Source organism: Dermacentor albipictus, chromosome 2 (genome assembly GCF_038994185.2).
Source record: "Dermacentor albipictus isolate Rhodes 1998 colony chromosome 2, USDA_Dalb.pri_finalv2, whole genome shotgun sequence".
NCBI lineage: Eukaryota > Metazoa > Arthropoda > Arachnida > Ixodida > Ixodidae > Dermacentor > Dermacentor albipictus.
The window spans coordinates 148239287-148261449 of record NC_091822.1 but is presented as its reverse complement, the minus strand read 5'-3'; the positions used below and the strand labels follow the sequence as shown (position 1 = coordinate 148261449).

The 22163-nt window shown below is 45.1% G+C and overlaps 1 protein-coding gene across 1 annotated transcript in view; it reads left to right on the top strand.

Moving 5' to 3' along the window:
- Positions 1 to 22163, top strand: part of LOC135899877 (uncharacterized) — a 105524-nt gene that overhangs the window by 46362 nt on the left and 36999 nt on the right. The gene's annotated exons all lie outside the window — the stretch shown is intronic.

Sequence of the window (22163 nt, the reverse complement as noted above, 5' to 3'; positions counted from 1 at the left end):
TTCTAAGTGAGCCAATGACTGAACAGAGCAAGCTTCAGGAACTTCCACTGAGACGCAACAGCCGAGATAGGAAAAATAAGAAGAAATACATCGAGATCCGCGACGTCACACTGGAATACCGGCAATATAGTGTTCGGCGTAACTTTGAAAAAAAAATGACGTTAATTTATTTCTCATAATATTTTTCTTTCTTTGACTCTTTCCTCAGAAATAGTTGAAGAGAAGGCCCAGGCCTAAGAGGAGAAGTAAAGGGGACAGATACACTGTGAGGGGGAGTGTCTTTCCCCTTTACCTAAATATACAACACTTTAGCAATGAACAGTTTTGGTCGACAGATTCTGCACACTTGAATTACAATGCAACTATATAACTTGAAAGTGTTGACAGCTCCAACCAGCAGGTATTAACTGCGAGAGCAAGATTAAGAACGTACAAATTATACACGTCACACATATTACAAAACCAGAGCCAATATAATAAACACAGCGACAGGAATCAAATTCATACATCTCTCTGCACATACATATTCTTTACAATAAACTAAGAAGTACACAAAGGAAAATTGTTATACACGGAATAGGAGCACGCCACTACGATATAAACACTGGTAAGGTCACAAATACGCAAACTTATTATTTAATGTTCGAGGACATTATACAAAGAAAAAAGGCAGCATACTTGTGACGAGGTACCACCTAGATTCGCTTTTGAATGCAAAGAAGGATTTTGAACAATTAATCTTAGTGTCCATTATGTTTAATATGCTTGCCATGTTATAAGACAGGGCTTAGCGGCCAATATTTGTGCTTATGGAAGGCATTTCTCGCTTTGATTTCTGAATTGCGTATTAAGCCGGTGCGTTAGTTTTAGAACATACCTGATTTTCTATGTATGTAAATAACCAACTTAAATTTAAATATTTCGTTTGATTTTTGCATGGTAATTATTGTTTATTCCGTTGTACATGTTTCGAAATCACTTTAGTTGACCTATCGCCGCGAAATTCATGAAAATTTACTTTTGAAAGTCTACTTAAACACTCGAAATTGATTTAACCGCTTCATTCTAGTTTTCCATTAACCTCAGTCGTAGAATGATGAACTTCGCTTTAAGTTTTGCGCTTGGGCTTCCGGGCACCAAGTAAAGGTGCAGACGCAGCGCAACAATAGAGGGTCTATTTCGCCGGCGAGCTGCACATCGCCTCGAGAAAGTGAGGGTGCCTGGAAAAATCGGGGCCATTGAATATCGATTCGGGTCAACCAACCCGCCACGGTGGCCCCTGGGCTACACCCGTGGCAGATGGTACATATACCCGGTGAACCCCTACCCCATCTACTTTGTATGAAGCGCATCTGCAGTGAAATAATGAACGAAAAAAAAGAGCGTTCCCGCAACGCCGCAGACATAACACAACAGAACAAGACGAAGTCCGGGGACCTGTGTTTTGTCTCCTCATATAAAAGACAGGGAAGACAGAGACGCGCCCCTCGAGCTTATACTGCAGCGTTCCCTCGTAGAGGGAGAGGTGCGCCTGCTCAATTTATTCTTCACTCCAAGCTTTCAGTTATATTCATTCCTGACTATAGATGGTGTTTATCCCCGATTCTCGTTTCTCTCTCGCGCAAACACACACACACACACACACACACACACACACACACACACACACACACACACACACACACACACACACACACACACACACACGCACACGCACACGCACACGCACAAAAACACACATACACACGTGGGAAGGAAACAAAGCTCTTGTATTTCACAAATAGAGCAGCAAACATGCTGTTCTCTCCATATATATATATATATGTTTTTGCTGTTTGAGTTATTACCACGATAAGCTGCTTTTCTCGCATAAACAGTGCCTTGTGCATTGCCGCGGTGCGACACGCCATACTGCGACCACCGAAACGCGTCACGTATGAGGCATCTGCTGCAGCCGGATTCCTCGCCCCGCGATTCCTACCGAACACACTGCTTCGTTCGCAGTACCACCGCCAAACTCGCGTGGGGCACTTGGGTGAATATATATAATTTTTTTGTATAACATTGTCTTAAGTGACCCAAGTTGGTGTCGAAGAGGTTTGTGGAATTTGTGGAGGAGTGGCACATACCCAGAAGCATGTACCCACATTTATTCAAGTTGTAGTCAAAGCGGTTCATCAAAAAGGGGGCACATAACCCAGTGTCACATAACCAGTTGCCCAGGTTGTTCCGGTGATCCCTGTTCCCACAGCACAGCAGCCCGATGCTGTACTCATTAGACTATGGACGTTCTAGTGATTCAAGTTGGTGGGAAAACGGCTAGAGACCCAGAGAGAAACACGGGTAGGCAGAAAGTCCTCTAAAAGTGCGTGAAGTTCCCGAAAAACGTTAACCGCGTTAATAAGTAACTGTTCAATAAAATAAGTAAATAATTTATTCATTAGCTGTACTTCCTACGGCGTATAGAGAAAAGAAGTAAGTCTTTCACCTCCCTATTGTACGTCCCTCTTAATCTTTTTATTCGTATTCCTCTCGAGAACGCAATTGCAATGAACTGAAAAACTGTTTAGGAACAGAAGAACAGCGAACTGTATGCTTCTGTCAAACGGGGTTCATGTTTCGGCTTCCTTCGCACGGAAGCCTTGGTCATTTATTCTTGTTCAACAAGTGAACAAGGCTTCCGTGTGGAAGCCGAACCCTCAACCACTTTGACAACGCCACTGAGGTCGGCGTTCTGTTCCCCCCTATTATGAATCTACTTCCCGGCCAGATGGCATGGCGTCAAATAATCGATTTCATATTATTTATATATCGTAAGACTCGTGCAGCGCGTCCTCCCTGAGCGATTACAGGACGGCACGCCAAAGTACTAAATTGTGATATCCGTTAGGGTGCCACCAAGGCGGTGATTGTTTAGTGTGTTTGTTCGTTTGTCTGCTTGTTTTCTCACTCGCTTGTCTTCTTGTTTGATTTTTTTTTCGCTTCCTCGGAATGCATGAGCAGCGATCAGCTCTGAACATTTTCATAATTTTCTCTGTCTCGACGGGAGAGGTGTGTATGACAACGTTGCACATGACGCCATCATCAGCTCCCTGGAAACTATTGGAATCGGCGGCCGCACGCTTCGTTGGTTATCCGTCCACATAACTCGCCGGACGTCTTTTTGTTTATTTTTTTTTTTGCACAAGCAGAAGATGACCCGCAGCTGAACATTAGACGTACTTCGGCGTGCCCCAGGGAGGAGTAGTGAGTCCCACGTTCTTCTATTTGACACGACTGGATCAAGTTTTACTTAAACAATCTACCTCTCACTATACGTAGATGGCATTTTCGTATATTGATATTGATATGACATTGATATGACTGCGTGTATTGTATGTTTGCCTTTGGAATTGCTGCCGTTACTCGCTTTCAGGTGCATGCGCAATTGCAGCGGGCAGCGACCTTGACATCACCATAGCTTCAAACGCAAGGCTTGACTGTATCGACGGAGAAATGTAATTCAATTGCATTCGCACGCAAACCCATGACGGCATACGCGCTCTCCACTAAGGGACACACTAGCACCTATGGAAAGACTGATCGATTCTTGGCTGTAATAATGCACCGAAACCTTTCCTGTGTCCCTCATTGCACGTTCCTGATGAAAAAAACTATTGTCGATTGCCCATGTACTTTGACTCATGTGCGGGAAAGCATGGGGCACATCTGCACGCTCCATGCTTCAGTTGTACAACGCGCTATTCATGGAATGTCTATGCTGCAGCCTCCCAGTGTTGTCCAGTATGGGTAAGTCAAATGTTTGCTCATTGGAAAGCTTACGGGGCCAAGCAGTGCGGGCGTGTTTAGGACTTCCTCGCAGTGCATCACCGGCTGCAACAATCGTGCTCGCCAAAGATCATTCCATCCAAACATACGTTGCTGTGTATTGTCTCAAGACGCATATCCGTCATCTTTCTCGCGTCCCTGATCATCGCTTGGCGTTCTTGCCTTCAGAGAGACCTCGTGCAGCATTCTCTGACGTTATCACAAATCCAAATTATCTTCCGTCAGGATACACACCTGCAGCAAGGCCTTCATCGCCATTGTGGTGTTTCCAACAGCCTCAGGTGCGCCTAAGTGTTCCGGGTGTAAAGAAGAAACGCCAAACTGAAATAGACAACGCTACCGTTAATGAATTAGGCGTACGGAGACTGAATACACATTTATACCGATGGTTCGGTCTCATCTACCAGCTCTGCAGGTGCCGTTGTCATTCCATCTACGAAAACTACAATTAAATTCAAACTGTCACACATGACAAAATCAACAGCGGGAGAGCTTGCTGTCCTTGGAAATGGGTCATATTTTGCGACTCTTAGGCAGCCCTTCTGAGTCTGCATTTTGCCCTATATCACAGGACTCATGAGCAGCTGGCATATGAGATAAGAGAGGACCACTGTCAAGCTATCGCATAAGGGCGTGAAATCATATTTAAGTGGCTACCTGGACATACCAGCACGGAGGGTATAGTGACCTCGCCGACGAAGCCGCCCGGTCCGCCCGTGTAGAAAGCCGACCAGTTACAATCCCCTTATCCAGAACCGACGCTGCAAGAAAGCTTCATTTCGTGGCTAAAGCTATGACACACAAATATTGGTGTTTTATCAACCTTCCGAAGTGTCACCTTGATAGACTTGATCCATCCCTGTAGCTACAAGTACCATCAAAGGTTTTCCGCTCTGAGGGGACAGTACTGTGCCGCCTCCGGCTAGCGATGTCGTTTACAAAGGCCTACTCGTTTCGCATTGGAATGGGAGATACGCCCATGTGCGATTATTGTGGAACTACAGAAACGATTGAACACGTCTTATGTCTTTGTCCCCAGTACGACGTCGAGCGTGAAGCTCTCCGGACAGCATCGAACCGGCTGAACTCTAGACCATTTTCGGAACTGAAGGTCCTTGGACCATGGCCGTACGCATCGATGGCGCAGAAAGCCAAGAAAGCGTTTTTGCAGTATTTCAAGTCGGCAAGTCTTGGCGACCATTTGTAGACTCTATGCGAACCTTCTTATGTGCGCGAAACTGTGCTCTCTCTCTCTCTCTCTCTCGTATTTCGATCTTTCCGTCGCCATACCCACTTCCCCCAGTGCAGGGTAGCAAACCGGACGTGCGTCTGGTCAACCTCCCTTCGTTTCCTCTCTTCTATTTCTCTCTCTCCCTCTCTCTCTCTCTCTTTCGACGAAAAGCATCGGCTGTTGAAGTGATCAACACATCTCTAACGAGGAGTGCCTCACTCTAGAACCAACATCTCGACAAGAGGGCTCTTATTCGTGACGGTTGTGAACCTCTCTCTCTCTCTCTCTCTCTCTCTCTCTCTCGTTTGGATTAATACCAGCCGCCAAGCTGTTGACAAGCTTTGCATCACTAAGGCAAGCATGTTAAGTCCGTGCAGACATTTAAAGGCGACGTGCACTGACGTCCACGGGATAGAGAGACGTCGTATGAAGTAACTGTTCACAGACATCACGGGCAGAAGGGAGACACGTTGTAAAAAAGCTTCAGCATCGCCACGCTACCTGCGATTTCCCTATTAAAATACATGTGTAACGCAGAAATGATTTCACGAGATAGCCTCTGGACCTATTTGAATGAACTTCGTTGCTTTTAAGAGAGAGGGTTATATGCTCGTGACTCTATGAAGCAGAACAATTTGGTGTCCAAACTTCCTTCTTTACGAAAATTCCCGAAAATTGGAAAGTTTTCGAAAAAATCGAGCATGAAGTGTACAAATCTTCCACTATGGATAAAAAAAGATATCAGCGTTCTGTATACTGCACCTCTTAGAGCCATTTAAAGCGCTCAATTTTTGTATAATAATTTACAACTTACTTGAAATCGTTACAATGTTCCCTAGAGTTTTGCCAAAGGTGTACTCAGAAATTACTGGTATAGTTCACACCGATGTATTGAACATCAGTTTTGTACGCGTTGCATGTATTATTAGGTGCACTTCAGAGAATTGTGATATGTTTTTTTAAGGCTGATTTCGAATTTCATACTTGATGCTTGATTTTTTCTCGCAATATTCAACAATCTTTTTTTTTATTTCTCTTCCTAAATTAAAAAAAAAAACATCTTCTACCGTCACTAAATTCAAACTTTTGCTTTCAATGCAACAAGCAATATCAAAATCAGTGCAGTGGTTGCTGAAAAAAAAAAGAAACGATTTCTCCATTGCCGTGTAATTAGATAGGCGCTCCCGAGCTAAAGCTTCCTTTCAGGATGTAGTCCTCAGAGCACGTACGAAGCAGATATACACTTCTAAAACGTTGTAAACGTCAGCTAAAACCGGCTTCGAGCGTCTTTCTCGAAACATGTTCTGCCTTCACCTGCTTTCTGACACAGGGCTCTTCTTTATTAGAAGCATTTCTAAGTGATTGGTGCGCTGCCGTCGACGTTACAGATCCACTTTAGTCGAACTAATTGCCAAGAACTTCGCGGGGGAGGACACAATGGAAACGAAACCGACAAGATTGCTGTAACCTCGCCACCACGAGAGCTTGTTCTCCACACGGGACACTGCACCGAACAAATTAATTATATCGATACCAGAGTTGTCGCGCCAAGCTGCTTCTTGGATTGCAATTGTCTGCGCCTTTGGCTAAAGTTGGTTTCGAAACTAGTCCTCGGGCCTGAAGCCCGAGGGTTTATAACCGACCCTCTCCGCTTGAGACGCTCCATCGAATGAGCTGTATCGGTAGCGGAGTCGTCACACAAAGCCGGTTCTTGGTTTGTAGTTGGGCTAGAGTGTACTAAAATGAGGTTCATTGGACTGGACCCTCTCCTGTTGAGGTGCCGCGTGACGAAAATTTGTGCGGCGCTGCGGGCAAAATGATCAGAAGTGGAGACCCGCTCCGCGGCATATTCAACGTACTTTTGCTCCGGGCGCTGAAACTGATTGCGCAGGTACGCTCTCAGAATGGTGCTTCATTTCCACTGCAAATTCGACACTCCCTCACCACGCATATATATATATATATATATATATATATATATATATATATATATATATATATATATATATATATATATATATATATATATATATATATATATATATATATATATATATATATATATATATATATATATATATATATATATATATTTGAGTCATGGATTACACAACACGGCGTTCTCAATTTTGCTTTAGCAGACGACGCTCTCAAGAGCGTCGTCTGCTAGCGAGCGAGCGTTCGTAGTGCGGACGCCGAGTTTTTGTTTTTGAAAGTTTGTACAGTACCTCTTTTTCAAAGCATTTATTTGCCTTGGTGCGCCTTTGACTCTTGTTGGCCGGTACCAATTGTACTTTAAGCCCGGTGAACTGATGTCTTCAAAACTGTTTTCTAAAAGTAACACGTAATGTTCTTTTTTTTCACAGCAGTAACCGATCTGAAACATGACGCTATGTGAGAAAACTTTAATGCTATGCTGTTGTTTCACGCCACCACTTCTTGTTGGTGGATTATTAACGAGCAGTGACACTAATTGTAGAGAACGCTACTGTAGTGAAATAAACCAGGCCAATGCACTGCATGGTGCGAAGCGAAGAAGCGGATGACTGAGCTTCTCGGCAAATCAAAGGATACGTAGAGATATTCACATCATACACTGGGTGTCCCACGTAACTTGAGCCAAATATTAAATACATACAAATACCACGTATCTGGGCAGAACCAAGGTAATGTTGTTTGCCGTCTCTTCGAGGTACTAAGATTCTTTTTATTATGCCTAATTAGATAATTAGTCCTAATTAGTTAGTCAACTTCTCAAGCATTAAATTTAGATTAAAAGTGTCAATGAGACAATTGTAGAGCAACATGAAAAGCATCCCGATACGGCTTTCTGTTGCTCAATACGTGCTACGTAAAAGTGTTTTTCCGAGCGTGAAAGAAATCCGCAAATACGAGCAATATTGCCGCTTAACCGCGGCGCCGCTCGAGGCACTTTGCGTGTATTCGCGTGCTCTACAATTTTCTCATTCACACGTTTCATAGAAATATAATATTTGAGAAGTTGGGTAATTAGGACTAATTATCTAATTAGGTGGAACGAAAAAAATAATCTGAGTATCTCCAAGTGACAGCAAACATTACCTTGGTTCTGTCCAGCTACGTGGCATTTGCATACTCTTTTTTTTAATGTTTGGCTCAAGTTACGCGGGACACCCTGTATGTATAATTAAAAACATATCAGATACTTTAAGTACACTAATTGAAAAAGTGAAAACTGTCGACGTGAATAAGCGTGTTTGCAGCAACAAACACGGCATCCCTACCTCTCTGCATGATGGTGCCGTGAAATCTGCGGCATCTACCGTAAACCGTAGAAGTTTTTTGCACCTTCGCTACTATTTGCACATGCATCGCTCTTTCGGAGGCGGTTGTTAACCGGAAACGTGGTGCACGGATGCGATCTTAACCTTTGTACCGCTAGTGCTGCTACAAGCTCTCCGACAGAGGCGCGCCTCAAAGCAAGGCAAAGGTTTAAGAGCGACAGTAAACAAAGTAGGAATGCACAGTCATTCGGCATTTGTAATAAAACGACGCGGAGCTGACCTCTTTTCAAGAACGAGCCCGGTGGAGCCACATGACGTCACTTCAGGCGAACGGGCATCCGGGCTGGAGACGACAACGACCGGGCCGCCGGTGGTATTCGGGGTTCGTGTTGTTGCGATGCTCCATCGCTGTTGGGTCCAGAGCGCTCATACTTATTTATTTATTTATTTATTTATTTATTTATTTATTTATTTATTTATTTATTTAAATACGCCTTACAGGGCCCTAGAGGCATTGTGTGAGGGGGGAGAGTACACTCAAAGATTATACATATGTGAATACATGTACAAAACATACAGTGTAAGAAATGCGCCAACATGCAGTAATGTGGTGTTAAAAATAGTACAAAAGACGAACCGAATGCTTTTGAATGCGAGAGGTCAGTGAAGAAGACATTTTCACAAAGTAAAATTCCCAACGTTACCTGACTCGGAGGACAAAGGCTTTTTCGGGGAGCACCGGCGGGACCCCGTGCGAGAGATCGAACAACGACTCGCAGCGTGGGACTGTATGTAGACGCGTTAATTGTGTGCCGCCAATAATTTTCGAGAGAAGAGGCCCGCACTGCCGGAGCGCGCGCGACGGCCTGCGGCTGGAGCTCCGATCACGGATGGAACCAGAGTGTACTGGAATTCTGGTACGCTCTAGACGGAACCAGACTCAGGTGGGCCAACGGGGCGCTCCGAAAGAAGTAACCGCGGCGACGTTTGGGCGCTAACACGAACGGGGTTAGAGAACGGATATTACCTATAGCACTCAAATTGAATCGAGCTGACGGGGAAGCAAAGACGAACGTAATTTCCATGGCTGGTCTGGCGATCTCGTCCAACGTGCCAGCAGGTGAACTGATGTAGAAACACGTAACGCTAATAAAATGGTACTTGTTATTCAAATCGTATTCGATTCATGAATTCGCTAGTAAAAAATGATCAAATGGAAGATTCTGTTCGAATGTAGCAAATAACACCACTTCGAAGCCTCAAGGGCGAGTGATCGATGCAAGTAAGGGCTGTTCAGGATGATTCTGCTGCCGGCGAGTCGTGGCTGGATCGCACAGGCACACCAGCTCCTGAGCGAATTAAAGCACGCGGGTTGATAACTTTTGCTTAACATGTTGCTAGCTGCTGTTCAATATAAACGCCCTGTTTTGGGCTAGCCTGAAAATCTTCTAACTCGATTAAGGCAAGATTTTTTTTACAGTGTCACCAAGTTTGCATCTCATTAAAATTGAGTAGTGGCAGTGGTGTCACACTCTTCTCCTTCAACGAACACAGCAGATCTACATATATGGGTCGACATGTAGATGAGGCACGCCACTCCTTTAATTGCTTCATTACTGTCGTTATGATAGTACACTGGATAACTGTAGATAAGTGAAGGCAGCCGTTTATAATTCACAAGTTGCTCAGTTGAACGGACGTACAGTTTGGACCAGCATTGCGTGCATGAAGGTGTAAAATATAAGATAAGCATAGCCTGTTTTTCTGGAAAATCCGGTTCGGGAATAATATCATTTTGTTTACAACCCTACCAAGAAGCCAATGAGCACCACAACATTTTTTTAATTAAACAAATTCTGGGGTTCTACGTGGCAAATCCACGATATGATTATGAGGCACACGTTTAGTTTTCACCACATGTAGTTCTTTAATGTGCACCTAAACGTACACGAGTGCTTTGAAATTTCGCCCCATTTAATTATTCTAGCCACGCGACGTCACAGCCTTTATAGCCACTAATTAAGTTACCACGCCGGCTTTTCTTCTTCTTTAAGTATGCACAGAGAAAAAAAATGAGCACAGCTTACGGGCCAAAGATTCGTACATAGAATGGCAATCTAAAACAGCTTAAGGAGCCCGAAGTCCGACGGAGAGAGAGAGAGAAAACAAGGGTAAGAAAGGCAGGGAGGTCAACCAGAACAGCATCCGGTTTGCTACCCTACACTGGGGGTGGGGGAAAGGGGAATAGAAAGCGGAAGAAAGGGAGAGAGTAAACACTGAGTACGTGTGGGAAGGACACCAAACACAAGGACACTATAAACGGTCTGTTAAGCCCGTGTACTTCAAGTACTGCACTAGTGCACGAATCGCTTTTCGAGCCAGTGACGGGTGTGGCCACGGTCCGAGTATCTTTGACTCGGTGAATGGTCTCGAGTCCAGTCTGCGTAAAGTTGCCCGCAGAGAGAGGCGCTGGACATCGTAGCGAGGGCAGGTACACAATAGGTGCTCGATGGTCTCCTCACACCCACAGGAGTCGCACATCGGGCTCTCGGCCATTCCCATACGGTAAGAATATGCGTTCGTAAACGCCACTCCCAGCCACAAGCGACACAACAAGGTTGCTTCGCCGCGGGAAAGGCTAGATGGTAGTTGTAGCCGTAGCGTGGGGTCCAGTTGACGTAATCTGCAATTGAAGCCACTTGAAATCCAGAGATCTTGGGACTTCTTGCGCGCAAGTTGGCGAAGTTCTCTGGCAGCGTCCGACCTCGCCAAAGGTGTTGGACGCGTCTTGGTATCCTCGTGGGCACACCGGGCAGCCTTGTCAGCTAGGTTGTTGCCGACGATGCCACAGTGAGCAGGGATCCACTGAAATATAATGTGGTGTCCTCTTTCCAGAGCATGATGGTGCAATTCCCTGATTTCAGATGTCATTTGCTCGTAAGTTCTGGGACGTAATGCGGACTTGATGCTGTGAAGGGCTGCCCTTAGAGTCACAAAATACGACCGACCGACGGAAATAAAAGAAAAAATCCCGTACTAATGACTCCGCGTTCTCATAGGCAAGGAAAACGGAAACATGAACGGAAGGAACGTGGCGCTGCATTTCTTTTTTCTGTTAGAATGATTCCCGTAAATCTGAGGACAGGACGTCAGATGGTGCAGATACGTTTTATTTGTTTAAAGCTGCAAGCAGCAAGGACCATATGTCTTTCTGTCTACCTTTCGAAAGGCCTACTAATGCGCCGAAATAGATACGAGAGACGCACGCTGCTTCAGGAACAAGGAAAAATATTTGTTCTCCAAGGGAACTGGAACAACGTAGTAGAACGAAAGACGGCAGTGTAGTCGTAATACGCGCTCTTTCACCACGCGGCATAAAAAAATAGAAAAAAGTGACATTTATTGTTAAGGCCAAAACACACGCTATGTGTAATTGAGAACACCGTTTAAACTGTCCGATCGCAATTACCAGCGCGCGAAGTAGTACGAACGGCGCCGCCGAGGAGCATTGCCGGCAGTTTCCAAGGGCGCGACCTTGATGCGGCCTAATGCACTTCGATCGCAGCGCCGCCACAGTAGTTTTCGTCGTCGGGTGCCTCGCTGCAAAGCACGCGCCGCCCCTGCCCACTCGTGCCCCTCCAGACTTACTCCAGTACACTCTAGTCTGGTCAAATTTGGGGGCTCACAACCAGCCCTCGGGGCTTCACGTGGAAACTGTGAAAAGTTAAGCAGTGAAGAAAGAGCAAGCAAAAGAAATGAAGTAAATAGGCCTTGTGCATGCGGTGCAACGTGATTTTAAGAGAAGACGAATACGAAAATAAATTTAAAAATAAAAGCACTCAAAGTTCTCCCGTCTACGATATTCTGGAACCTTACACCAGCCGTTCGCTTTCCAGTTAGACTTCTATCTATCTATCTATCTATCTATCTATCTATCTATCTATCTATCTATCTATCTATCTATCTATCTATCTATCTATCTATCTATCTATCTATCTATCTATCTATCTATCTATCTATCTATCTATCTATCAACAAAGGCGCACGCATCTGTGAAAGAACATGTAACACTCGCAGAACGCCGTTTTTTTGCGACAGTTTGCAGCCCCCGAGACCATATAACAGGTTTCAGAAGTAAAGGTGAGTGTGAACAACGAAGAACGGCGAAACAAAGGCAAAAAGAAAACGGACGCACGTACTGCCGCAACACAATGAGTCACGTGGGATGACGAGATACGAAAGGGTAAAAGATTTAAGCAAACAATAAAAGAAAAAAATAGAACACGAAACAAGGAATTCGGGAAGATGATGGAAACCAGCAGGGCAAGAAGTTTGGCGTCCGCCGGCGCCGCTTGTGCCGTCCTTCTGTGTAGCGTTAAAATCTTCACGTGTTGCGAAATGAAAGGTGTTGGACGGACGGCTCACTTCGAGGCAATGGGTGTAGGATTTGGAACAAAGACGAAGTCCGGTAGAAAGAAAGAAAGAAGAAGAAGGAAAGGAAGGAAGCCGCAAGGAAAGAAGAAGCATGACGAAGAAAAACGAAAGAGGAGAAGCGTTGTGTATCATGTTTTTGGGGGGATACGACAGAAGCAAGATAACCATGGCGCACCAGCTAAAAAAAAAGAAACAAAGAAAAAAAGAAAGGTAGAAGGAGGAAAGTGAAAGAAAAACGGAGAAATATACCGGAAAAGTTGAGTGCGGAGTTTCGAGAGTCGGAAGCGGAGGAGAGAGGACGTTGGAGTGGGAGTCGCGAGGAAGGGGCTTCTAGGAAATGAAAAGAAGAAGAAAAAAAAAGGAAAACGCGGAGGCTCGCGGTGCGGGTAAAAGGGGCGGCTCAAATATCGCTACCCGCACGTGCCTCAAGACTGAGAGCTCAGGAGAAGATCAACGAAATCCATAAACGCCGGCGTTCCGGCAAGGAACCGAAAGCGGCTATAAGGAAAAATGAACGAGAGACAACGCCGAGATGAAAGGCACACGCGGGAAGTAAGCGAGACAGTCGAGAGGTATAGGAGTGGTTTTGAAGATGCTCTTGGCAATAATACGAAAGAAATATATATATATATATATATATATATATATATATATATATATATATATATATATATATATATATATATATATATATATATATATATATATATATATATATATATATATATATATATATATATATATATATATATATATATATATTTCTTTCGTCGCATACGCGTCTGTGGAAGCTTTCATGGTGGCGAGTGGAGGGAACCGGTGTTTATGGACGAAACGAACGAACGAACGAACGAACGAATGAACGAACGAACGAACGAACGAACGAACGAGCCACTAGAGCAGCAACCAGATTGTTTTTGAGAAGAGGATGTCAGATCGTACCAAAAAAAAAAAATAGAGAGGAATGTTTTTGAAACATCTTTTCAGACGAAAAAAAAAAGACTAAGAAAACAGACACACAAACGGAGCTTTCTGCATATGGCGCGTATAATACGAATATCAAGACTGCAGTCAGGCGTACGACGGAAGGCAGCAGAATATAGGGATGAGGCACGAAAGCGAGAAAAAAAAAAGCAGCGCTCCACCCCATGGCATCACACCGCGAATTCATATCCGGCGAAGTACTGAAGAATGACGAGGCGGTTCAAAGCAGTATTCCTCCCCCCCCCTTCCCCTACACCCTCTCGCCCCAGCCGCGTGCCGCCTGTGACTTCTCGACAGGTCAGCTGTCTCCGTGCCTGCGAGGGCGTTATCGCGACTTTGCGTCGGCACTCACGAGACTAACCCGCCATAGCAAAGTTTTAACATCCAAGGAACTTAAGGCTAATTAGGCGGATTACGTAGAGTTTATTAAACTGCATTAATCTGCTCCGAACACCAGCGAACAGTGGTGATAACACAACCGAAACAACATTCACGACGCGACAGGAACAGAATGAAACGATACACGAGAACGAGAGGGAAACACATCTGGTGAAGGAAACTGCCGCCTATATAAACAAACCGACACCGCGCCTTTTTCACGCAACGCCGCATCGACACATCGCCGTGCCGAGAGGCGCGAGAGGAGGAAGCGTTGACGCATGCTGGATAAAATTGAACGGACGGGAGCCTGGAAGCAGAGCGGAGAAATGAACCCGCCCGACAAAACGCAGGAGTCAATATTAGCATACCAGTGTCTCTCACCTTTGTTCTTTATGCGCAGCGAAGAGAGACGGATCAAAGGACGTCGGAATGTGAAGATCATGCCGAAGCAGCGTCAAAACCGAGCGGAATGTGAAAGAGACAAGGGGAGACCCAGGCCTGAAGAAGAGACAAAATGAAGATGGCCCAAGCTTCGCTGTTTTTCTCATAGTGATCTCTCTCTCTCTCTCTCTCTCTCGTTCTCCCGATCTATCTATCTATCTATCTATCTATCTATCTATCTATCTATCTATCTATCTATCTATCTATCTATCTATCTATCTATCTATCTATCTATCTATCTATCTATCTATCTATCTATCTATCTATCTATCTATCTATCTATCTATCTATCTCCTCTCAAAGCACGCGCCTTTCGTCTCGGTTCGCCTGCTGCCTCATTAAAACACGGCGCGTATAGTGGGTAAGCCCGTCTTCTCCTTCTACTACTGCGTCCAGCGTCTTTCCAACAACAAATCGCCGCTATGCTCTCCTTCTACGCGGTTCGAAGTCGGCACCGCAGCTTATCTGCGAGTTCATGCCGATGTCTGCATACCATGAGAATGGGGACTCTCGCAAAACGCGCGGATGTTGGATTTAGAGAAGGAACGCGCTCTCTCTATATAGTACGAGTATGTATATATGCCATGCGTAGTCTCGGGATGTCAGACAATTACGACTTCCTCTCTCTCTCTCTCTCTCTCTCTCTCTCTCTCTCTCTCTCTCGAGGGATAGAGAGGATCTCGCCGTACGCGTGGCGGTGCTTTTCGTTTAAACGCGTTCGAAGCGTGCTTTCACGCGTTCGTGCACACAACCGAAGGGTGCGCGCACTTTGGCTTCGCGAGAGATGGGTTCGCAGAGGAGCCGTTTTTTACTAGCCCGAGCTTATGCTATAGGAGTCTCTCGGGCGTGAACGAATATTACGCTGCGCTTGCGCTGCTGTGTATACCAGTAGGATATATCGCCCCTTTATATCCGCTATGGAAATGCGCTCCCCGCGCTTCTTACGTTCGCCCATCTATATGGCGTGTGTGTGTGTGTGTATATATATATATATATATATATATATATATATATATATATATATATATATATATATATATATATATATATATCCGTATGATGCCGCTCAAGCGCCGTAAATTTCGGGAGGATATACGCGATGAAAAAGAACCGATTCCACTGTTTTCCGCCTCGCGCGAATACATATAGGCGTGTTCGCTGAAGTATGCAGTGAATTCCAAACAGCACTGCGCAGAATTTTAATGGAGGTTTCTCTTGCATCTGTGCATTCTCTATTTGTGTGCGTGTGCATGTGCGTGCGTGCGCGCGCGCGCGTGTGTCTATATGTGTGTGCGTGCGCGCGCGCGCGCGCGCGCTTACGTGGCAAGCGCGTTTGTTCTGGCCCTGAGTATATATTTACGAGAACGCAACGAAACTTCAAACAGGGCTGTTTGTTTAATAAGCCCACACGCAACGTTGGCCACTTCCCGAACATCATCACCAAGCCAGGAACGAAAATTTGGTGCAAGGACAGACGCTGCCCACTCAGGCGTGAGATAGAATTCGTGATCGCGTTCCAGCGCTTTCGCGTATGTGGGCAAGCGTAGGGGCTGTTTTGTTTCTGCTGCCCTCAGCGAGAAAGCCAAAGCCACCAGTGTAGAAGGGAGAACAGTTGCGTATAGTCTTCGGTCAGTTTTGCGTGTATGCGAGTGCGCTGTCAGCTGAATTGCAAAACAGCTGTATATTCGGCCAAAAATGAATTCGGTTGGCAGCCCCCCGCATATATTAATTTTGAGAATGTGCATCGGTTGTGAGTAGGCTTTACGTACAGGTCGCTCGAGTGTTCGAATGCAAGAATACCCGCAGAAACATGCGGCTTGTTAATAGCTCAGTACTTCGTGCTATACGCAGGACTTACGCCAGTTGTTTAGTCTTTAGTATTACAAACAAAAAGAGCGGAATTAAACACCGTATGCAAGTTTAGTTCACACTGCGTCGTAATAGGTTCTGCGAGAACATGGACCTGCGCGACACAGAGCTAGCTGAAACAGGGGCCAGGCTTTGTTCGCGGTTTCCGCCGCGCAGTTCTGACTCGAGCGTTCATATTAGGAGGGGGTTTGTTTTTTAACGAGCTCGACCGGCTGTGTCAGCGTAACGGTACGCAGTCGATTTAGTAGCGCTTTCGTTTAACTGCTGCGAAGGATGTCGCGCTTAGCCGAGATTAATAATGCGCGCGGCGAAAAATATGGGCGACGCTATCCGTATGCACGCCGGCAAATTAATAGCACGCGCCTTCCGCGCGTATACTTTTAGACGTCGTCGAGAGTACTGCGTGGCGGGCATAACGAGCATTAATTATTCATGTGCACTCTGCCCTAACGAAGAAGAGCTCGCTCCAGGACGCAAAAGGAAACAACAAACTCTACGAGAGGGAAATAGCGAAGCAAGCTATAATGTCACTAAAGCATATATATAGCGCTAGAACAAGTATTTTATGAGTCGTATTTGCGCATGATGAAATCGAGAAAAAGAAGTGTTGGGTTGACTCTAATAAGCAAGGGTGTAGGCTCGGCGTTCTAGGACAAACGGACGGATTGGGGGGGGGGGGGAAGAGGAACACATTTAGAATTGTTCGTTAATGCGCATGTTTATTTTTCGTTTGGACTTTTATCTTCTTTGTGTCATCTATATCTTTTTTTAGGAAGGCTCAACAGACATGCTCATTTCTCGAGATTCGGTAGCTTTTATTCCCTTTCTCATTATTATTTTTCTATTAGTTGAAGGATCAGGCTAAAACGGAGGTCTTCAATATTTACGAAAATATGACGGCAACAAATAGAAACGACATCTGCCCCTACGTTCTGAATAATATCAGACCAGGAAGCACTCAAGTGAAATACTTTATTGTTTAGTCTTCTGTCCACTCTATATCATGGGGGCGGAAGTCATTTCATGGAACTAATACACAGGCAGAAAGAAAAACGTACACACATGAAGAAAAAAAACTGATGAAGCGCGTCATTACAGGTTTCTGTTTGCTTCTCTATTTCTTTCTTTGTTTCTTTCCGTCCATGTTCTCTACATCTTAGCTCCGATATTTGCTAGCTCTTTAACGAAGTGCGTCTATCCATGAAGATTTCGCTAGGTTCATTACAATCACGAACAAGATTTACCTCTTTTTTTTCTTAGACGCCTGCGTTAAATCCTAGGAATAAGGCTAGATATCGTAAGCGTGTCTGAATAAATGAAACATTGAATCCGTGCTCCTAACGCTATGACAGACCGAACTTCTCCTATATCTTCTAAAGAGCACCTGCACACCGGGAAAAGAAAAACCTTTACAAAACTCTCATCAGAGATGGTCAAAAAAGTGTTATTTCAGTGCTTTCAAACTGTAGCTGCTTAATGTTTTCTTATACAGGCCTGTTCAGAAAAGAGCCGATTCGGCCTATCGCCGATTACTTTCGAGGCGGTACGGATGCAAAAGCACTATTTTACTCAAAGAAATCCACGCAAACATATGCATCTACAACGAAGAAACAAAGGGAGAGAAACCTAAAGATATGGTTGGGATGATAAGGGAAGGTGGTTAAATGCGATGCGCTTACGGATTGCAGCCTTTCACGTGAGGAACAAAAATTAGACAGACAGCCAGACAAAGAACTTTAATTACAAGGCCCTGAGAAGCTTTGCCCTAAGGCAGAGCTGCGGGCTGCTCCCACGTGGGGACTGGTAGGCCGAGCCTAACCGCCGCATCGTGGGCTCTCTGGACAGCCCAAGTTTGACGTGCATATTCTGAGCTCTGGATGGCAGAGCTCCATTCTCCTTCTGTGATGCGATTGGGTCCCTGTAACGAGGGGCATCGCCAGAGCATGTGTACGAGATTGCTAACAGCCCCACAGTCGGGGCAAGTAGAGCTAAAAGCCTCTGGAGTGATCGTGTGGAAAAGGGCCAGGTTTGGATAGCACTTAGTCTGAAGCATGCGTAAAGCGGACGCCAGAGGTCTAGCCAGTTTGCTGTGAGGGGTAGGATAAGTCCTCCTACCCAGGTTACAGTGGCGTAGCCAGAAATTTCGTTCGGGGGGGGCTCACTTTCCAGCTCGGCCTGCTCCTTATAAAATTAGTCGAGGGATCAATATATATATATATATATATATATATATATATATATATATATATATATATATATATATATATATATATATATATATATATATATATATATATATATATATCTTTCAACAACCTTGTTTACATTTTTGTACACATGCAACGACCAGGGGAAAATCTCAATGACGCTTTCCTTTGTTCGAATGTATTGCGCAGGAGCAGCTGTCACCGGTTGTTCATTGCGAGTAATTGCTCCGAAATTATAGTCGCAACAGAGAGCACATATAAAAAGCAGGAGTTTTGCAACATATACGAGGGCGAGTCAAATGAAAGTGAGCCAATTCGAATATATGACAAACGGGGTACTTTACTTAAACGTAGTCACCATGAGTATTTAAACACTTGTTCTACAAACGAGTCGCGTAATTCCCGTCTCATAAAACTCCTTGGGCTGCTGCCTCAAAAATCTGTAAATGACTACACGTCATCTTTCGACACGAATCTGGTTCTCTTGAGCAGTTTCTTCAAATTTTACCAAATGTGGAAGACGCAAGGCAACAGGTTTGGGCTGCATGAGGGATGTTGCAGCGTTTCCCACTTGAACTCTGCCAGTTTTGTATTAACCACATCAGCGACGTGGGAACGGGCAATGTCGTGAAGCAAGATGTCCCCAATGCTCAATTTTCCACGTCGTTTGTTCTTAATTGCGACACGCAGCCAATCCGATCTTTCACAATATATGAAACGATTGAGAATCTCTCCAGGTTTAGAAAATTCGATCAATAGTGGCCCCTAACGATCTAAAAAGAAGTCAACGCTTTTTGTCAACGCCGTGACCAGGACTCGATCCCGCGACCGCGTGCTCAGCAGCCGAACACCATAGCCACTGAGCAACCACGGCCTTTTCAATTGTGATGGGGGTGATTGCACGGTGGCTTTGGCCCGGCCATGGATCGTCTTTGTAACTTTCACGTGTTTCTTTGAACAGTTTGCTACAACGCTTCTTAGTGGCCAATGAAACGCAGTGTTCAACGCATACGGGAGCCATACGGCGAATAATTTCTTTTTGGGAAACATCTTCATTTGTCGAAAACCTCACGACACCAAGCTGTTCAACTTTTGAATTTTCCATAATGTCACGCAACCATGTTAAACCCCGTGTATGAGAGCATTAAAGAACATTTAACCTCACCTCTGCATGTCACTTGTAAATGAGATGCGTATGTGCTACGCGCATGCCTCGAAAATAATGAACCGAACCATTATTGCGCCGGGCGGGTTGTCTCACTTTCATTTGACTCGCCTTCGTACATTAGAAATGCGAAGATACAATGGAATACACAAATGTGAAGATAAAGCTTGATACAGGGCAAAAAATTGTCACTGGAAACAATGTTCACTGTGCATATGCACAACACCTCGCAACAAGATATTTAAATATACGCATAAGTCACCAATAAATCTACGTACCTAAGAAAAAGTCACTATATATAATGCGTCAAACAAGGCAAATGAGCAGGTTGCGCAACCACAGATTCACAAATATAAGCACTCCCCCCCCCCCTTCCATCCACTCCCAAAATGTATTGCGTGCGACGGAAGGCGGCGCGCTTCCTCCCCACTTTTCTCCCTTGCGCACACAAGACTCAGCCACCATCGTCGGCTCACCACCTCCCCTTCCCCCCCGCACGCTTTCACTCTGACATAGAGCATGCGGCGCGCGGTCACGATGTTATCGCCTTTGGCCTTTATTTATACGGAACATGAGGGCAACGACAGGAATGCGCCTGGAGTCTTCATAGAGCTGCTATCGCAATAATAGAATAGTATCCGGCAACTGAAGAGTCCCGTCGCCCATTACTTTCCGCAAAAGAAGTAACAAAATCGAACTTTCACCATGCGAAAATTCGCTGCGCCGCAATAATGTCTTCTTTTTTGTGCATGGGCGGGGGGCGGCGAAATAGTATAACGCAAAGGAAAGCATGTTAACTACAATCGAATGCCTACTTTGGGCACCTAGTGGGGCTACCGAACGATTATCGAAGAAAACGTGTGAAGCTTGGTCCACAGAAAACCATACGCGTACTGCTCAGTATCCTACACCGGCGAGACAAAATTTTCCGGAGAGGTTGCGCTCAAGCGAACGCGTTGCAATCCATCGAGTCCCCGCAGTGCTGGCGGCGAGCGACTATGCATTGTTTATTTTTCTCGTCTGCTAGCCAGAAAGCGTCCCAAACTCTGCCAGGCGAAAATGCAGTCGGCCAGAGAAAAACAAACACGCATCCAAGTGCGCCGCGCGGTTATCGATGCACCACGAGAAAAGCGCATGCGCTCTGGCTGGATCGGCAGCCCGCGGGTTGCGAGAACAACAACAAAAAAAAGGGTGAAAAAGAAAGGAGAAAGAGGCTCAATATATCCTCGCGAATAAAAGTCTAGGTAGAAAAATAAATAAGAACTTAGTTACAATGGTGGCTTTAGTGTCTTGACATGGATGCTTTGGCGCAGGTGAAAAAGAAAATGTTTATATTCTTTTCTGTGACCTGATGGCACAAATGAACCACCAGAACGCTTTGCCTCATCGGACCTCAGTGCGTGCTTTGTCAACTTGTCTGATAGTATGTTGATTTGGCTTGTCTCGTTGTATGGCCCGATGTATGATTTTAGAAAAGTTGATGCACCTTTGGCGTCAATTGTTTGCAAAAGGATAGACAGTTGGGCGAGTTGGTACGGTAACATGATTATGGCTTCTAGCGCGAAGTGAAACACGGACACAAAAATTAGTTGAGAGTTAGCGCTCGTCTTGTCTGCTTCTTTCTCTGTCCGTGTTTCACTTCGCGCTAGAAGCCAAAATCACGTCAATTGTTTACAACAGCATTAAACCCCAAAAGCTCCGGAATCGAAAACCTAAAGCACGACTTTGACAATGTCAATAAACCTTTCGCATCAAAATGTTATGAGAACTTTACAGCCACAACGTTTCAGAATTGAAATCCAAGCGCTCCGTAGATTCCGCGGCCTCCGCGAGATGCCGAGACGACTCCGCTCGCCTTCAAAACGCCCTTGAAATTTTGTGCCCGGTGGGGCGCCTTGCGTTACGATATGTGACTTCCTATGCATGGGCGTTGCCCCGAAATCCAGCCCGATTTAGCAATGTTCGCGCTAAAATGTCTTTTCGAGCGTGAATTACGGACATTCTTGACAAAATCGAGCATGATTTCTGGCGCCGGGAGTTGTTTTGGTCGGCGGCACATGACAGCACGAAAAAATTTCGGGGGGGGGGGGGGCTGAAGCCCCATAAGCCCCCCCCCCCTGGCTACGCCCCTGCCAGGTTATAGTGCGTAGTAATTTCGCTGAAAGTTAGTTTATCGTGAAATGGACGAAGAAGGATAAACATTACTAACGCTGTAATCCCCGCCGCAATTAGAGTGCTTGTTTGTAGAGCAGTTGGTTGAATAGGCATTTCAACCAAGTGAAATAAAAGAAAAAGGAAGCACTTTAACCGCTTAAGTAAATGTATGTTTAAAACTGAGCGTTTAACTCATCACCGCCCCT